The sequence below is a fragment of the Acipenser ruthenus genome, chromosome 45 (genome assembly GCF_902713425.1).
Source record: "Acipenser ruthenus chromosome 45, fAciRut3.2 maternal haplotype, whole genome shotgun sequence".
NCBI lineage: Eukaryota > Metazoa > Chordata > Actinopteri > Acipenseriformes > Acipenseridae > Acipenser > Acipenser ruthenus.
In genome coordinates, this window is record NC_081233.1 from 6,989,393 (window position 1) to 7,005,119 (window position 15,727).

General features: G+C 38.9%; 1 protein-coding gene across 1 annotated transcript in view; it reads left to right on the forward strand.

Annotated features, from left to right (window-relative positions):
- The first annotated feature begins 526 nt into the window (after window positions 1-526).
- The window catches only part of LOC117966976 (zinc finger protein GLI1-like), a 52,983-nt gene continuing 37,782 nt past the window's right edge, over window positions 527-15,727 (forward strand). The window contains exon 1 of the mRNA XM_034913976.2: window positions 527-1,299. The gene's annotated coding sequence lies outside the window, so the exon portion shown is untranslated. The remainder of the gene's footprint in view (window positions 1,300-15,727) is intronic.

Sequence of the window (15,727 nt, forward strand, 5' to 3'; positions counted from 1 at the left end):
ATCATCCTGTATATTATTTAACGTATTGTGTCCAACATGAGATGTATACAATAACTTATTAATGTCATAATAAAGATATTTTCTAAATGATAAATTAATCTTGAAAATGTTATCCTTAAAAATGTACTGTGTATCCCATAGTTTCGTATTCCATTATTTTTACTAAATCTTACCTTAAGAAACATCTTTAAATAAATTAATAAACAAACAAATAGCTAAATAAATAAATACAAGCTAAATAAACAAATGCAAATAAAGCGGAAATACTTATTTTTCATAAAATGGCATTCGGTTGGTTATAAGACCAAAGGAGTGGCTAAAAAATGTAAAGAAAATGAAATTGTGGGTTATTAGGGTTTTTTTTTTTCAAACACACCCTTCAATATAGCAAGCCGTAGAAGAGGCTTAACGTCATCAGTGATGTTTTGCTGGCAATATGCATTTTATCAACGGATTGATTGATATATTAAGATATATTAAGATACGAAACTGGCAAGACGCAATTCAGAACACAAAACTACGTGTTCCTTCCAATGACAAAGTTGTTCAAAGCCGTCCAATATTGCCAATACCATACATTTTGTAACAATAATAGCATTTACCTTTTTACTATTTTACGCCAATGCTCAGCAAATTTAACTCAAGGGCCTGCACAGAGGTGAAGAAAGTTGGAAACCGACACACACACACACTCTCGACCCAAACAGACACGTCGAAATCCAGTCCGGGTTTTCAGAGCGCCTGCTTTGGGATTCTGCAATTGGGAGTTTTAGAGCATCTCAAACCACACACAGCATCAGCTTGAACAACAAGAACTGAACCAAGACTGCTTCTCACTGGAAGCTGCACCAAACTTCATAAAACAAACGGAAACTTTCCAAAAACAGCCGGCTACCTTTCGAGTCGCCTGCGTCTTACGTGTAACTTTTGACCGAGTGAGATATTCCAGGAACGAGCCAGCAAAGTGAGTTTATGAAAAACAAAAACTTGACTTCCTGTTTCAGGGTGGTCCAAGGCGCTCGGAGACCGAGAATGGAATACAGTACTTAGAACTGAGCTCTGTGACTGGAAAGTAAAGGGAATGGACTTTCTCTTTTAAATGACGTGTTTTTAAAAGGAGTTTACATTTCTATATAGATAAAAATGATCTGGTGAATGTGTATATATTACTTTGTAAGTATAGAGTTCCTCCGAATACAGGAGTCTTATTGAAAGGTCTGCATCCCCCAAGAGATTTAACCTTTTTGGATCGAATTCCGACCACCAACTGATGAAAACGGTTTTCTACAGTTTTCAGAGGTAAATAACTTTATTTATGTTTAAATGCATTTACGTTTGTGTTGCAGTAGGTAAACTCCAAGTTAAAAACAAGCATACATTTGAAAATTGTGATTTTGACGCATAAGATGTTGTTTATTGATTTGATTTCTGATACAAACATAAACTTAGTTTCTATATATTGTTCGTTAGAAAGTTTATTGATGTATAAGGAGACACACATGGAATCAATTTAGTAATTGATTTAAACAATTCACGCGAAAACACGTGTGCACACGGTATTAGTTGATGATTACTTTGTCGAGGTGATTGAGTGTGTGTTGAAAACTTAAATTAAGGATTTATTTTGATAAAAGATGTGTAACGTTAAATAAGGTTTTGAACGTTGTCATGCATGTCTATGAAGTTTAATTGGAATTAATGTGCTGCCGCACAGCAATGATTTGAGGGAAACTCCACACATTTTGTAAATTACAGCTTATTAAACGAGATTTGACAACTGAAACAGATTTCAGTATACTGGTAGCAATTTGATTCATTTAGTTGGCATTGAGAAGCTGCTGTAATACGTGTTTACATGCGGTTAAACTGCAGTTTCGGGGGGAAAAAACAGTTTGTTTCTCTTAGGTCACTTGTAGGTCGTGAACTGTCTAAACTATCTTCTTTTACAAATATGTAACCAAACATAAATAACTCGGAAGCAGAACGTCATCATTGTCTCGAGACTGACAGATGTTTTTTGTAACCTGAAATGCGTGAAGGACGAAAATATCTTCTCCAAATGTTGAAATCTGTCAACGTGCTAATTGGTCATTCAATAGCATACTGACAAGACCCCCCCACTAAACACTAGCGAAGACTACTAACATTTATAGCTGGTTTAAAGTAGGCTACTATAATTTTGTTTGCACTTGTGTGATATTTGTGTAAATGCTTCAGACTTTTTATTTAACTTTTCTTTTTTTTGAGTAACACACATAATTTCAAAGGTAGTTCTTTTTCCTGCTGAATTACGTTTTCATGATTTGGATCAATGCAAACTGTATAAATGGCGTGTAACCCGCATCATATTGTGAAAATACAGTAGCATAACTGCAACACATTGTAAAATGATTAATTCAATAAATAGCACATCCTTATGCAACATATTCTAAGCTATATAAAATATCCAGTGGAGAGCGATTATAGTTATTGTCAAACAATGGAAGTTGTCGCTCCTAATATGTACACCTCTTTACTGTGTTTTTTTTTTGTTTTTTTTTTGTTTTTTTTTTTGGTTAATTTACATCTAAACAAAAGTAGCGAACATGAGGTGTCATTAACAGCCAGCAAATCTAAGACATCGTAAATACACAACTCGTCCATTCTGAACCTTACCACTGCAAAACTCTCATTTTAAAAGCAGCGCCGGGCTATCTGTACTTTAGGATGTTTTGCGGGTTTTCTTTGCTATGCTCCCGTTTGCTAAGACTAAACAGCCATTCGCCTAGCTCTACGTTTTGTTTGCAATTCATCCAGAGCAATTTGCTTACATCTATTTTATTTAAGTATTTATTTATTTTACGCCAGATGGTTGAATCGCATTTTCGAACACCAGTTTAAGCTTTAAATTTTTTGTATTGGTTTGTTTTTGACCATAACACCAATTCTAAATCACTAACTTTCATTAGTAGTTCAGCAAAAGCGTACTTTCTTTAAGATCCTATCAACGATTAATTATAACGAATAGTGAGAAGTGTACTAATAATATAAACGTAAGTATTGTAAGTATTTACAATGATACAAAATAACTGATAGACATAATATTTGTGCTCAATACCCCCATACATTATATGAAGTTTATACATTGTAAACAGTAAGACGCAACACTGTTTCGACAGATAAAATAACATATTTTTAATCCAATGTACCACTCATAATTACATTAAGAAAAAGTGTAAACCACAAACAAACGTGTGGGATAATGGATCAGATACATGTATATTTGGACGTTTGGAGCATGTGTTGCCGTTTTACCCTCTGAAAAATAACCATCTCCACTTCAAATACTTGCAAAAGATTTTAATGAGAAATCTGACCTGCTGTGATACCACAAAATGTTGGTTGGCCCACTTATTGACCATTGTATCCCACACTTTCTCTCTTAAATATCTAGGTATGCCCTGAGTAGATAATACTTGCAAAACGTATTTTCGAGCTTCTGCCGTTGCGATATTATACATTACTACCAATGCAGAACTAACAGGTACTGGAGCATTTGTTATGCATTTTACCAGCAGCGTTGTAGAAAACATTTTCGGGGTAAAATGAAGAAATTGTGATTCTATATTTCGTTGAAGTTTGAATCCCCAAATACTGTCCTGTAGTCCAAGGTGTGCATTTTATAACTGGGTGATAATTGCATTAGAGCTGTTGGGTAGTTTCCTGGGACATACGAGGAGCCCAGTTCAGAAAAACTATAAATATAAACATTTTAAAATTCAAACCACAACTGGCAGACTGGAGGAAAGCAGCATGTGTATGGGCTAACACGGCTTCATAGGAACTGATCAGATAATTTAGTAAATCTCACCCTGAAAGTTAGTCTTGGAATCCAGTATTTGATATTTGAAAATATTTCGCGTGTATCTTTACCTGCACCTGTAATTCCTTGCTTGTCGGAATCACAATAATCTCTGAAATCACATCCAGTTGACCGAGTCTTGCTTGCACAGGCTACTGGGAAAGAGTGCAATCTGTTACTCCAATTCCAGCAACCAGGAAATCCCACAGACAGAGCATAGAGCAAGCTGAAGACTGTTCCTCAGCTGAAACTAAAGACTAATATTTTACATAAAACATTTTATTAAGCGGTTGGTTCAGATTATTAAATACAAAAACAAATTACACTGCTGGGTAATTCTACCAAACATGCATTTGAAAAGTTTAACTTGGCATCCCCAGAGCTCTTTGAAGAGGTCAGAAAATAAAACCTTGAAAATGAAACCGCCATTCCCTGGCATGAGGGAAGACTACTGCCAAGAAGTGACTCGTCCAAAACCAACGCAAGAATGCAGCTCTGGGGCACCATCAGACTGTTTGGCCATTCCTGTTGACTAGACCTTTTTATACCAATTTTCCACATGTCTGTGGTCATCATGAGGAGTGTTGAACCAAGACTTCTAAACCAATTTCCTTACTTCTCAAGAACTCACAACCTTGTCCCTTTTATGACTTTCAGATTCTGTTTTTGTTTCGTTTTTGACATGTTACAGAATTTGATACCGGCTAAGGGTTGTAAAAGAGTTTAATTCATAGCCAGGCATAAAACGTTTCAAATGTTGCCTAAATGTTTACCCGTTGTCAAGCATACACAGATTTATTCATGTATAAAGAACACTAAAAGATTTAGCACAGAGACTTCTGTTTTTATCCAGAATATTCCAGTACTGAATTGTTTCTTGTATACAAATGTTTGGTAAACGCAACATATCCCCCAGTGAACATTTGTCAACATCACCAAGCAGTCTGCCTAACAGCGAGGCCCAGGACTGAATGACAGGCAGGGGCTGTTTTCGATTTGTGCCGTTTCCACCCCCTTTTCTGAGGAACAAATTGACTCTCTCAGTTTTAACCCACGGTATATTAAGGCGCTGAAGCCTGTTTATAATATTGCAAATGAATTCAAGCAAAATGTACTGAACAGAAACCAGCAGTCAAGCCTTATGCAGTGTTTGTTATTACTTTATTAAATGCTATTGTGAAACTCGGTTTACAATGTTTTCATGGTTGCCAGACAAGTCTAGTTTTATGAGCTCTTACTTTTTAAATGGCTTTGTCTGTTTTTTTCTTGACCCTGGAGAAATCAGACCTGGGGTCAAATACAATTGTAGTAGTGCAATTCGTAACTAATTGCAATTACGATGTCGTTGTAGTTATCTGTGTAATTGCAATTAGACCATATCGTTCGTTGTTATACAGTTCAATTAAACATTTATTTGTCATTTATTCTTGTATTTTCAAACCTATTTTGTGACCCCATTTGTTTTGGGGGGGGGGGGGGGTGTTATATAGTATATTTCTGTATTTGTACCTGATTATTGCTTGGTTGTTCAGAATAAACAGAGCAAACATGCTAATGTGTACACTTGTGTGTGTTACTTTCTTAAAATTATATTGTAATTTCTGCAGCGTAATTGAACAAGGCAATAATTCCTTTAAACCTGGGCAGGGTTTTTACAGAGACCAGTCAATCGGCACCAATGTCCAACTCTTGCTGGACACCATCTCCCCATTATAGTTCAGGACAGCAATGATTGAGTGTGAAACCTGACATGGCTGACCTGTGATTTTGCTTTTGCGGTGGGCGGGGTGAGTGAGGATCCAGGTCCTGATTGTACACAGTATCACTCTGTCGCTTCTCTTCACCTGTTTTGTCAAGGGGAGTGATTGATGAGCCGAGAGAGCCTCTTTTTAATGAGCCCCCGGCTAGCGGAGTGTGGAGGCTTCCAGGGAACTGGCAAGGCGCAGAGATAGAGGGATATCTTTTAAGATATGGCAAGGAGGGGTCAGTTCGAGTTTCACAGAACTATCAGCTATCTGTTTGTGATTGCGGTCTCTCATTTCCTGAATTGAGTAGATAGACCCGAGGCAAATTTAGACTTGGCATTTAAAAAAAAAAGTGGTGCATCTCTCATATCAATTGTTCTATAGATTTACTTGGAATATAATTTTCTGTTTCGTCACATCATTAAAACCCAGAAAGTTTGAGCACCTTCATAGCCTCAGATGGGCTCTCAGACATCTGTAAGTAGAGCTGGTACACCAACGTGTAACCATTAGCCTGTCCCCCTGCAACACTGCCCTCAGCAGATGTAAGAAATACTAAAAGAAACTTCAATTCAATATGTAATTGAGCTTAAGTTTCTTGTAGAATTTCTAAATCCAGTACAGTTGAGTGTTTTAATAGTTATGGATGGCATTTGTTCAGTGTGTTACCTGAGTATTGTGTGCATCAGTAGGGTGTTTCAGGGGGACAGATTAGTGGTTGCACTATGGTATACCAACTGCACTTTGAGAGAAGACATGTTTGAGAGCTCCATTGAGGCCACAGGGGTACTTAAGAAGATTTAAGAAGTCAACAGGAGATATATTTTACTTTACTACTTTATCATGTTTACAGTCATTCACAGTGGTTATTATTGCAATTACTCAAAGCCTATGTTTGTTTTCAACGTAACCCAGACCAAAATGTCTTTTATAGAAATAAAAGCCAGCGCCATCTAGTGCACACTGTTGTGCGTTACGTTGTCACATACAAACTCGTTTAACTTGTGGGGGTCGTTTTTAATGACCTTCACAGTGGCGAATTAATACCACGGCCATTGCATTTAAAAACCTGATTTTTTTCTCAGTTGAATGCATTTTTCTTGTATGCAGTAATGGTAGCAAGTGGGTCAAAACCCCAGTAGAATTAATTAGAGCGGGTGTATTAATCTCTGCCACTGTGTTAAAATAGATTGTGTGAAGATCTTAACTTTTCTGAAGTACATCACAGTATGTGGTCCAGGTCTTGAATGTGTAAAAAATAAATAAATAAATAAATAAATACAATACAGTCTTATTGAATCTGGCAGGCACATTTGGAAATGATCATCAACATAGAAATGTGTTCTCTGCAAGTTTTGGAAAGGTGTTTTTTTTTCTTTTTAAACACTGTCAAAATTGACTGTGTTGCAGAGTTCTTAGTGTCAAATGTAATTTACTTTGTCTTTTTTACTATCCCCTCAAATTGTTATGATATTTACAATTGCGAGGGGTTCCTGCTGCAATCGCTCAAATGTTGTGTTTTTTGTACTAAGTTCAGCTGTTCTTCTTCCATTACAGTATCTTTGTCCCATAGAGGGTGCTGTCTGTGCAACCCCAATTTACTTAAACTTGCATTGCCTTAGTGCGTTACCATGTTAGGCATTTCCGGCAGCATATACTGACCTTTTGAATTAGGAATGTTAATAGTTTAGTTTAAACGATGCAAGTATAAGTGCTACTTCTTACTTGTAAGCTTACAGTGTTAGCCCATTTATTTATAATTGTTCACCAGTTAATTTCTTTTTCATATGCATTTAAATGCTGGACACATTCTGTCATATACATGTTGCAGTAATCTATATGTGCATGCAAGCAAGTGAAAACTTAATTTGGAACAGTAAATAACCTTAAAACAGCTGTATTATACAAACAAGAGCATTTCTGCTGCAGCTGCGGGAATCCAGAATTCCACCAGGATCTTGCAGACAGTGAGGATCAACGGTTTGTAACAAGAGGCTGTGATTGAAGCAAATGGAAAACACTTTGAACAGCTTTGGTTAAAAAAACGGCACCCTGTGGGTCTCATTCAGTCAGAGTACCCCTGCACTGTCTCTGCAGGTGTTGCAGGGCAGTACAGGGTTACAATGCAAGATTCATATTTAAATACAGTACAGTTTACAAGAAGTGCAAATAATACTACTAGAATACAGTATGAACTAGGATGCAACAAGTTAGGATTTATTTATTTATTTATTTTTTTAAATTTAGTCGTCGGCAATTATTTTTACCCCGGTTTTCACCCCCCCCACCGACTCAGGAAACGGAGGCTGAAACACGCGTCCTCCGAAACGTGCTCCTTCCAAGCCGTCATTTTTCGCACTGCAGATCCACAGCAATGCTACCAGACCTATAGTGCCGGAGGACAACACAGATCTGGCGGCTCCGCTGCAGAGCCACAGGCGCCCTATCGGCCACAGGGGTCGCTGATGCGCGGTGAGCCGTGGATTCCCCTGCCGACCTAAGCCCTCCCTACCCGGGCAGCGCTCAGCCAATTGTGCGCCGCCCCCTAGGAACTCTCGGTCACGGTCAGCTGTGACATAGCCTGGATTCGAACCAGCGATCTCCAGGCTATAGGGCACATCCTGCGAGGAGCGCCTTTACTGGATGCGCCACTCGGGAGCCCCCAAGTTAGGATTTATTAGTAATGTAGTAGTGCATCAGCTGAGGATCCAGTAGCATGGTGCTTAGGTCAGGCTGTATAACCACCCTTTACATAATAAGTCTTTCTTCACACTGGTGGTTTAAACTGGGGGTCTTGGCAGCTGCGCATTGCTGTTTTAGCAGACAGCAGAGTGTTTGAGAGGGGAGATCAGCCAGTGCACAGAGCAGTAGCGGAAGTTTATTTGTCCAGACCTGATTATATTATGGGGTCGCACACACAGTAAATAGCTGCTGTGAAAGCAGTCAGCTGACTTGAATTGCGTGTAAGTACAAGGTCTTGTAAGTACAAAACAGTTTTTTCAACGTGTGCTTAGGGCTATAGCATCCCAGTGCGGTCTGGATGTGAACACGGAATTGTGGTTGGAGGATTTAGGGCACTGAAATGCACTGAAGTCCGGTGCAGTTACAAGTCTCTTCCACACAGCAGAAGATCCATTAGTGATTTACTGCTACAAATGGTGTTTTATTTTCTAATCGGAGCGTGGGTTTAATTGATTCATCACATTTTAATATGAAAGTATTAACAGCAACCCCAAAGCATTGGATAAGATAATACGTTTTAAAGCTGATGCGTTCTTTAAAGTTTTATAAGGTGTTAAAGAGGGGTCCCCAAGTGGCTCTCCTGGTAAAGGCATGACTGTGATGTGTTGGGGGAGTCATGCAGTCAGGGGAGTTCAGGGGAGCAGGGACCTTTTCTCCTCATCCCGCAGCAGCGCCCCCAACTGGCCAGGTGCCAAGCGGACACCTGCAGGGCAGGCCTTTGTCATCCAGGGGCTGATTGCTCGTCAGAATCCACTGTCGAGCTCCTGGGTGTAAAGAAGCAGTTGACTTGCACTGGGATCACATTTCTAGATTTGTATCAAGATAACTGCTAAAACATTAAGTTATTGAGAGTACTAATGTAGTGACGTTCGTCAATCAAAAAAAAATCTATATTTGATTCAAATAAAGGAGTAAATAAATGGGACAGCATTGGTATCGGAGTGTCCCGTTACTTCTTGGAGGCTGGTGTGTAAATGTGACAGTCCCTCTGTCCCGCTCGTGCATTCAAAACAGTCTAGAAACTAGTCAAACCTGCATAATCTCAACTAATCCCAGCAAATTACCCCTCATTAAGTCTCATTTAACCCTCCATTCTGTCAGCTTACTGTATTAGTGTCTTGGTCAAACAGGTTAGCAACACAGAGAATGGAAGTCTTAAAGTCATTATTTTTTACTAAGACTTTTAAATCTTGTCCTTGGCTAACCCACACCCGAAATTCCAGCGTACAGCGAGGGAAATAAGACTCCTATTGCATAGCAGTTTCACCCATTCCAAGTTTTACTATGAGCTTGATTAGCCACAGTGTATAGGTAACGAGCTCGGGTGTCTTATTAAACTCATAGTAAAATCAGGAATGGATCAAACTGCTGTGCAGTAAGAGTCTTATTCCCATCACTGATATGTATTGAAAACAAGATACAGAGAATCTGGCTGTATGTTTCATTCAATGTAATAAGAATAACATGAGCATAAATAGAGTGCATAAAGTTATTTGGGCAAAAGTTAAAATTGTGGTTGGGTTACAGTAACCTAACAATTATTATACTGTACTGGCTGATAAGAACTGTAGATATTAATAACCACACAGCGGTACAGTGGTATGTAATTGACAAGCAAGCATGTGCCGAATCTTCCCCTGAGGTCATCAAAAGCCATCCCTGCAGGGGTTGCTTCCTGACGGCAGTCAGGAATCAGGAATCGCAAGGGGCTGAATAGGATGTTAATTAGGTAATACTAAACACCTGTACAGTGTGTGTCTCACCCCCTCCCCTCCTCCCCTCCCCCCCACCTCCATTCACATTGTTCTGATTTTGAGCTCCTGTACTGTTAGCACATTGTGTGCCCTGTGCTATACAAGACAACAATGGAGAAGTGTGAGCAGTGATGTAATTAATTAACATCCTCCCCTCCAAGCCCCCCTAAGGGCTAGGTGTTACATTTGAGGAGGGGAGATAAGTGCCTTGCTTTGAGATGAGGCCTATTGTTTCAGGCAGCACCAGGTCCTGTCCTAGCAGAAAGGGCTGTCGTCTGTATTTGGGCACCCTCTGTATGAGGTACCCACTCCGTCCTCCCTTCCTAATTCATCACCGTCCCTCATTATTGTTGACTAACAACGCCCTGTTAAAGCCAAATGGTGCTGCCTTCACTTTTAATTGACCCAGCGTTTGGGTGATATCCCTTTTAAGGTGAAGAGGAGTCTCCTTCCTTTGCTGGGGTAATAGAAGTCCTCACAACCCTTTTCGTGGTGGGATGTTTCTATTCCCCCGGAGTGCGAATTAAACTAGTTATTTTTCTTGACAGTAGCTGCTGTTTTGCATTGATTGCTGCAACCTTACATAAGTTCATTTTCATTGTTTTGTTCTGTTATTGTGAGCTTGTTTTGTCGTCTCATAGGTTACTATAAACAGTTACTAAACAAGCAGTGAATGTAGACCAGCTGTCCACACTCAAGAGTACAGCGTTCCATCTTATTTAGATAAGATTCCTGTTTTGATCACGTTTGGCTTATGAGATCTAAAAGCGTTTAGCAGAATCATAGTGATGCCACTAACCCGGCATACACCAAAGGTTTGTCTTGTAAACAGTGCAGGAGGTTCCCTAACGCTTTCACAGGGCTAGCTTGTAGTTTCAGTGACTGAGCGAGGCATGCAAAGCAAGCCCCCACCCCACGTCACACGACTGTCCAAAGCACAGGGGCCACAGTTCCCTAAGACCACCCTTGCTTCGCAGCGCTCTGTTCCCTGATGTAGGGATCACAGTTTCCCGTCCTCCCTTTTCAAGTTCCCTGAACCTGAGACAAAGGAGTTTTAATACCAGCTGTCCATCCATATAGATTAGGCAAGGCGGGGACAATGAAGTCTTACTTTTTTCTTCTTTTTTATTTATTCCAATTCCCCCCCCCATTTTTTGCTGAAAACAAGGAGAATAAAAGGGTTTTCTTTTCTCACTCTCTTTCTCGCTCCTCTTCCTTGACTGTTAAAGACTCAATAGTACTACATTTAGAAGTGCTAAATGAAGCTAAACGAATTCAACGACATCGATGTAGAAGTCTTTTTCAGTGTCATTTAATTGAAGACATTGAAAGACTTCTGGTCAAAGCGTGTCATCTTGTCACTTGTTTTAGTATTTCTAAATTTCTCTTTTTTTTTAACCTTTTAAAGGACTGCTAACCAAGGTTTGATAATCCATTTTTCCATAGCATTAGCAATGTTTGTCTCCCTTTTTTTTGTTTGTTTATTTTGAGGTCGTAGGTTTTTGTGCCTGTTTTTTATATTTGAATTCAATGCAGATATTTCAAATACAACTCTATACTGTATATTTCAAACATTTAGCTGATTCCTGGATCCAAATGTTCCTTTGAGCCGGGGCAACTTTATCAATGTCAAGCTAGGCCATTGGACAGAAATTGACAGAGCACACAGGAAGTGATCAGTTACCAGGAAGTAAACTCAGTTCTACATTGAAATATTTGCTAATCCCAATTATAAATTAAACAGCAACAATAAAAAATTCTTCAAGGCAAAAAAGATGATCCATTTTATATAATTGTAATAATAATAGATGGGCTTCAGTGAGTTACAGGAAAATAATTCCATCTCGTGTTTCTGTGACAGTCGGTCTCGTAATTTATAAACTGTCACAGAAACCCTAGATGGAATTTTTTCATGTAACTCACTGAAGAGGACCGTCTATTATTTTTTTATAATACATGGATACCCTTTTTTAAATATTCTCATTTTGTTGATCATTAATGAACATTTTTGTATTGTGGGTGTTGTCGAGTGATTGAAAACTAGACATTTTGTGTTTGAATTGAAAGTGATGGTCTCGGAGTCAGGTGGGTCAAAGTTCAAGTATATTTTCCTCTAGAATCACTACTGTGGTATTATGCCTTTTTTTTCTGAATGGATGCAAATATAGCCTTCATCCATGTAATTATATTTATAAATCTAAATAAATCTGGTAGTGCAAATAAGTAAGAGAACGGATTTTAAAATCTTTTCATTTACAGATAAAGTAATTCTTCCAGAACAGAAAGTCAGTAATAGTTATGAGATACCATTACAATACCAGAATGTTGAGAACTCCAGGACCCTTTAGTGGACCACAACTTTACCAGCAACACATTGGACTGGGAACAAATAGGCTGTGTCTGGTAAAGCTGTGGATATCTGCTTTGCCACCTTTGATATGTCAAAATAAGATGCCAGTGGTACCACCCTGATTCATCCTAATATAGCTGCCCTTGTGCTACCATTGCCCCTTAGACAACCATTAGGATCTGCTTAGAATTACTGATGTGTATATGGTTGTTCTTTTCCTGGAGAATTGACCTTCGGGTCATAGTATCATATGGAAGTTCCCAATGCCTGCACTCCACTATATTGTTTTTTCTGGGTCTAACTGGATCGTCTTGTAAGGTTAAACCAATCGGACACTTACTGTGACCCTGGAGGTCAAGCATTTGGTTTTGGGAGGGGGGAGGGGCTTGGAGTCCTGGACTGCTGATAAGTTCAGCTATTCCAGATGGGGAAAGTTAGCTGCTATGGTTTTGTGTGTGTGTGTGTTGTGATATTTTATTAGATATGATATTATAATATTCTGGTTAGATTTATAAAATATGTCTAGGCTAGTTTCATAAGCGTGCATACACACACTGTGTAAATCCCTTCACTCTATTTTAAACAAACCTTGCACAAGAGATGCAAAACCAATCCTCCTGAGCACATGAGAGATTACAGGTATGTGTGCTAGACTAATGGTCTGGCGGTATGCATTGCTTGTAGTCTAATCTATCATTTCTGTCATGACTGACGGCTCTATCTCGCAAACGCAACCTGAAATTCTCCTCTTATCTCTCTGTCTATCTCTGTGGACTAATCCATGTGGCATCTCACCTACACACTGCCTGTAAGAAGCTCTTCATTAACCCAGAGTCTGCTGGTTTTTAACAATCTCCACATGTCTCTTGTTATTGTGCTCTGTATTGATCGGTCACCATATTTAACCAAAGAGCTGGGATAACACTAACAATGGCAGTGTCAGATCCTCCAGTGACTCTTAGGGGTGAGGGAGCAGTTCAGTCTCCATGCCTCAAGCCTGCCCTGGACTGGAGGGAGCACCCTTTCTCTTAGGGGGTGAGGGAGCAGTTCAGTCTCCATGCCTCAAGCCTGCCCTGGACTGGACTGGAGGGCGCACCCTTTCTCTTAGGGGGTGAGGGAGCAGTTCAGTCTCTGTGCCTCAAGCCTGCCCTGGACTGGAGGGAGCACCCTTTCTCTTAGGGGGTGAGGGAGCAGTTCAGTCTCCATGCCTCAACCCTGCCCTGGACTGGAGGGAGCACCCTTTTTCTTAGGGGGTGAGGGAGCAGTTCAGTCTCCACGCCCATCGAATCCTTGGCCTTTCTCTATATTGATGTCTGTATTATCACTAGGCAGTCTTTTTGTGGCTTCCTTTGTATGAGGGTGGTTCATGTGTTCCTTTTTATAATAAAAACCACTGATTTTTAATTTAAACCAGCTGAGGGGAAAATAGGAATCTAGTGCAACAGTGATGCTTTTTCATTTCCTTGTTATGTTAACTCTGCACGTCACAATGACTTTTTTTTTTAATCACTTTTTAAATTTAAAAAGCACCCGTTTTTGATAAATAAGGTTTACCCTGAACATGTTATCTGAATAGAATTTCACTTCAAATCTATTAAAGCCGTTTGTTTTTATTTCATGTTTATGTTCTGTGGAATAAGGATTTTATTGTAAAGCAATTTACCATTTATTAGTTACTTGTTTATAATTATGGCTTGTGTATCTACCATTAGTTGCCATTGCAATTATGTGTTTCTATTCCAAGTGTATGTTAAGTATATGTTTTATTTAGAATTGTATCCGTAATTTCCTGCTGTGTAAGACAGCTATTTCAAACATTGCTTTGGACTAATATTTCTTGTCACCTTCATGTGGCTTCATATCCCTGTTGCTTACAGATCGTTGATAATTAGCCCGAACAGCAAAAACTTATCAAGAGATCTCAACATTGGGTAACGGCAGAGCCTTGGGGTATACAGGGTAAGTCACACAGTCAGGGGAGCGCAGGTTTGAGTCCTGGCTGTGCCAAGTTGAGGATTCCACAGGGACATTGGCTTTGGTGCTCCCGTGGGTTAGGAGGGTAAAACATAGCTCTCCAACATCCGCTGCAGAGAGGCAGTTGGCTTGATCTTGGGATCGGAGGAAACCCAGCTAACACACAGTTCTCCTGAGCTGCGGAGAGATTGATTTCTTCCCTAATAAAATAACAGGGTTCTTTTTAAATAGGTTTAATTCCTCTTAAAATACCTCCGATTTTAAATACCCTCTGCTTGATATTAAAACGTAATTTGATGTACACCTTTTATTTTTTCTACACATCCTAACCATACATAATGTATAAGAAAGTCAATGTAAGTTTCTCTTGATTTTTATCAGTATAATGACAATGCCATTTGGGTGGGAAACAATTATTTTAATTATTTTAATTTGTTTTGCTTCCTGAACGGTTCTTGAAGATGTCATTTATAACCCCCTTCACTGGTGCTGCGCAGAAACAGAATCGCATCTGTTTAGCTAACAATAACAAGCTGCTTTCAAAGAAGGAGGACAAGCGTTTTTTTGTTTTTTTTGGAGTGGGGTGTGTACACAAACTGGACTGCCAACAGTGCCTGCTCTGTGCTAAAGAGGAACGCACAGAAGGCTATGGAGAAAGAAGTAAGCAGGCTTCTAGGATTTCTATTTTGGTGTTGAAGTGAAAATTGTGACATGTTGCTTTTGTAGTCTTTTGTTTTATCCAACAGTTAGTGTGTGTGTGTGAGGTCCAAATCTGCAGGAAGTTGTGTATGAGTGTGATGATGCTGGTAATCATTTAGCATTACATCAGAACCTGATTCAAATTATGTCTATTAAAACAGAACTCTGGAGGCAGTGTTTATTGTTTTTTTCCATTGCCATGAATATGGTACAGTAGTTACATTAAAGCAACCAAAAACGTCTTTTCTTATATATTGTATACATAAGTATATATGTTAGCTGCACATTGGAGTACATTTTTGTGTTTTTCTAGATAAGTAATCATAATGCAATATATTAAATACTTTAGCACTAATGAAAGCATTCCATTATTGTTTTACATACATTTTTGTAAAGCAATTTTGTAGTGCCGAAATACATTATGTTCAAGTTATGTTACAATTGGCAAGCGTTCAGTATTTTTCTTTATATAAAATACAAAAGCACAAAATGTAATTAATGTTTTGTAACCATAGTAACCATATGGCATGGATTTCAAAAGGGGCCAAATACAGTTTTAAAAAAAAAAATAGTTTAGACCATTATCTGGAAATGAAATATTATCACGTCTGTGTTTTTTTTT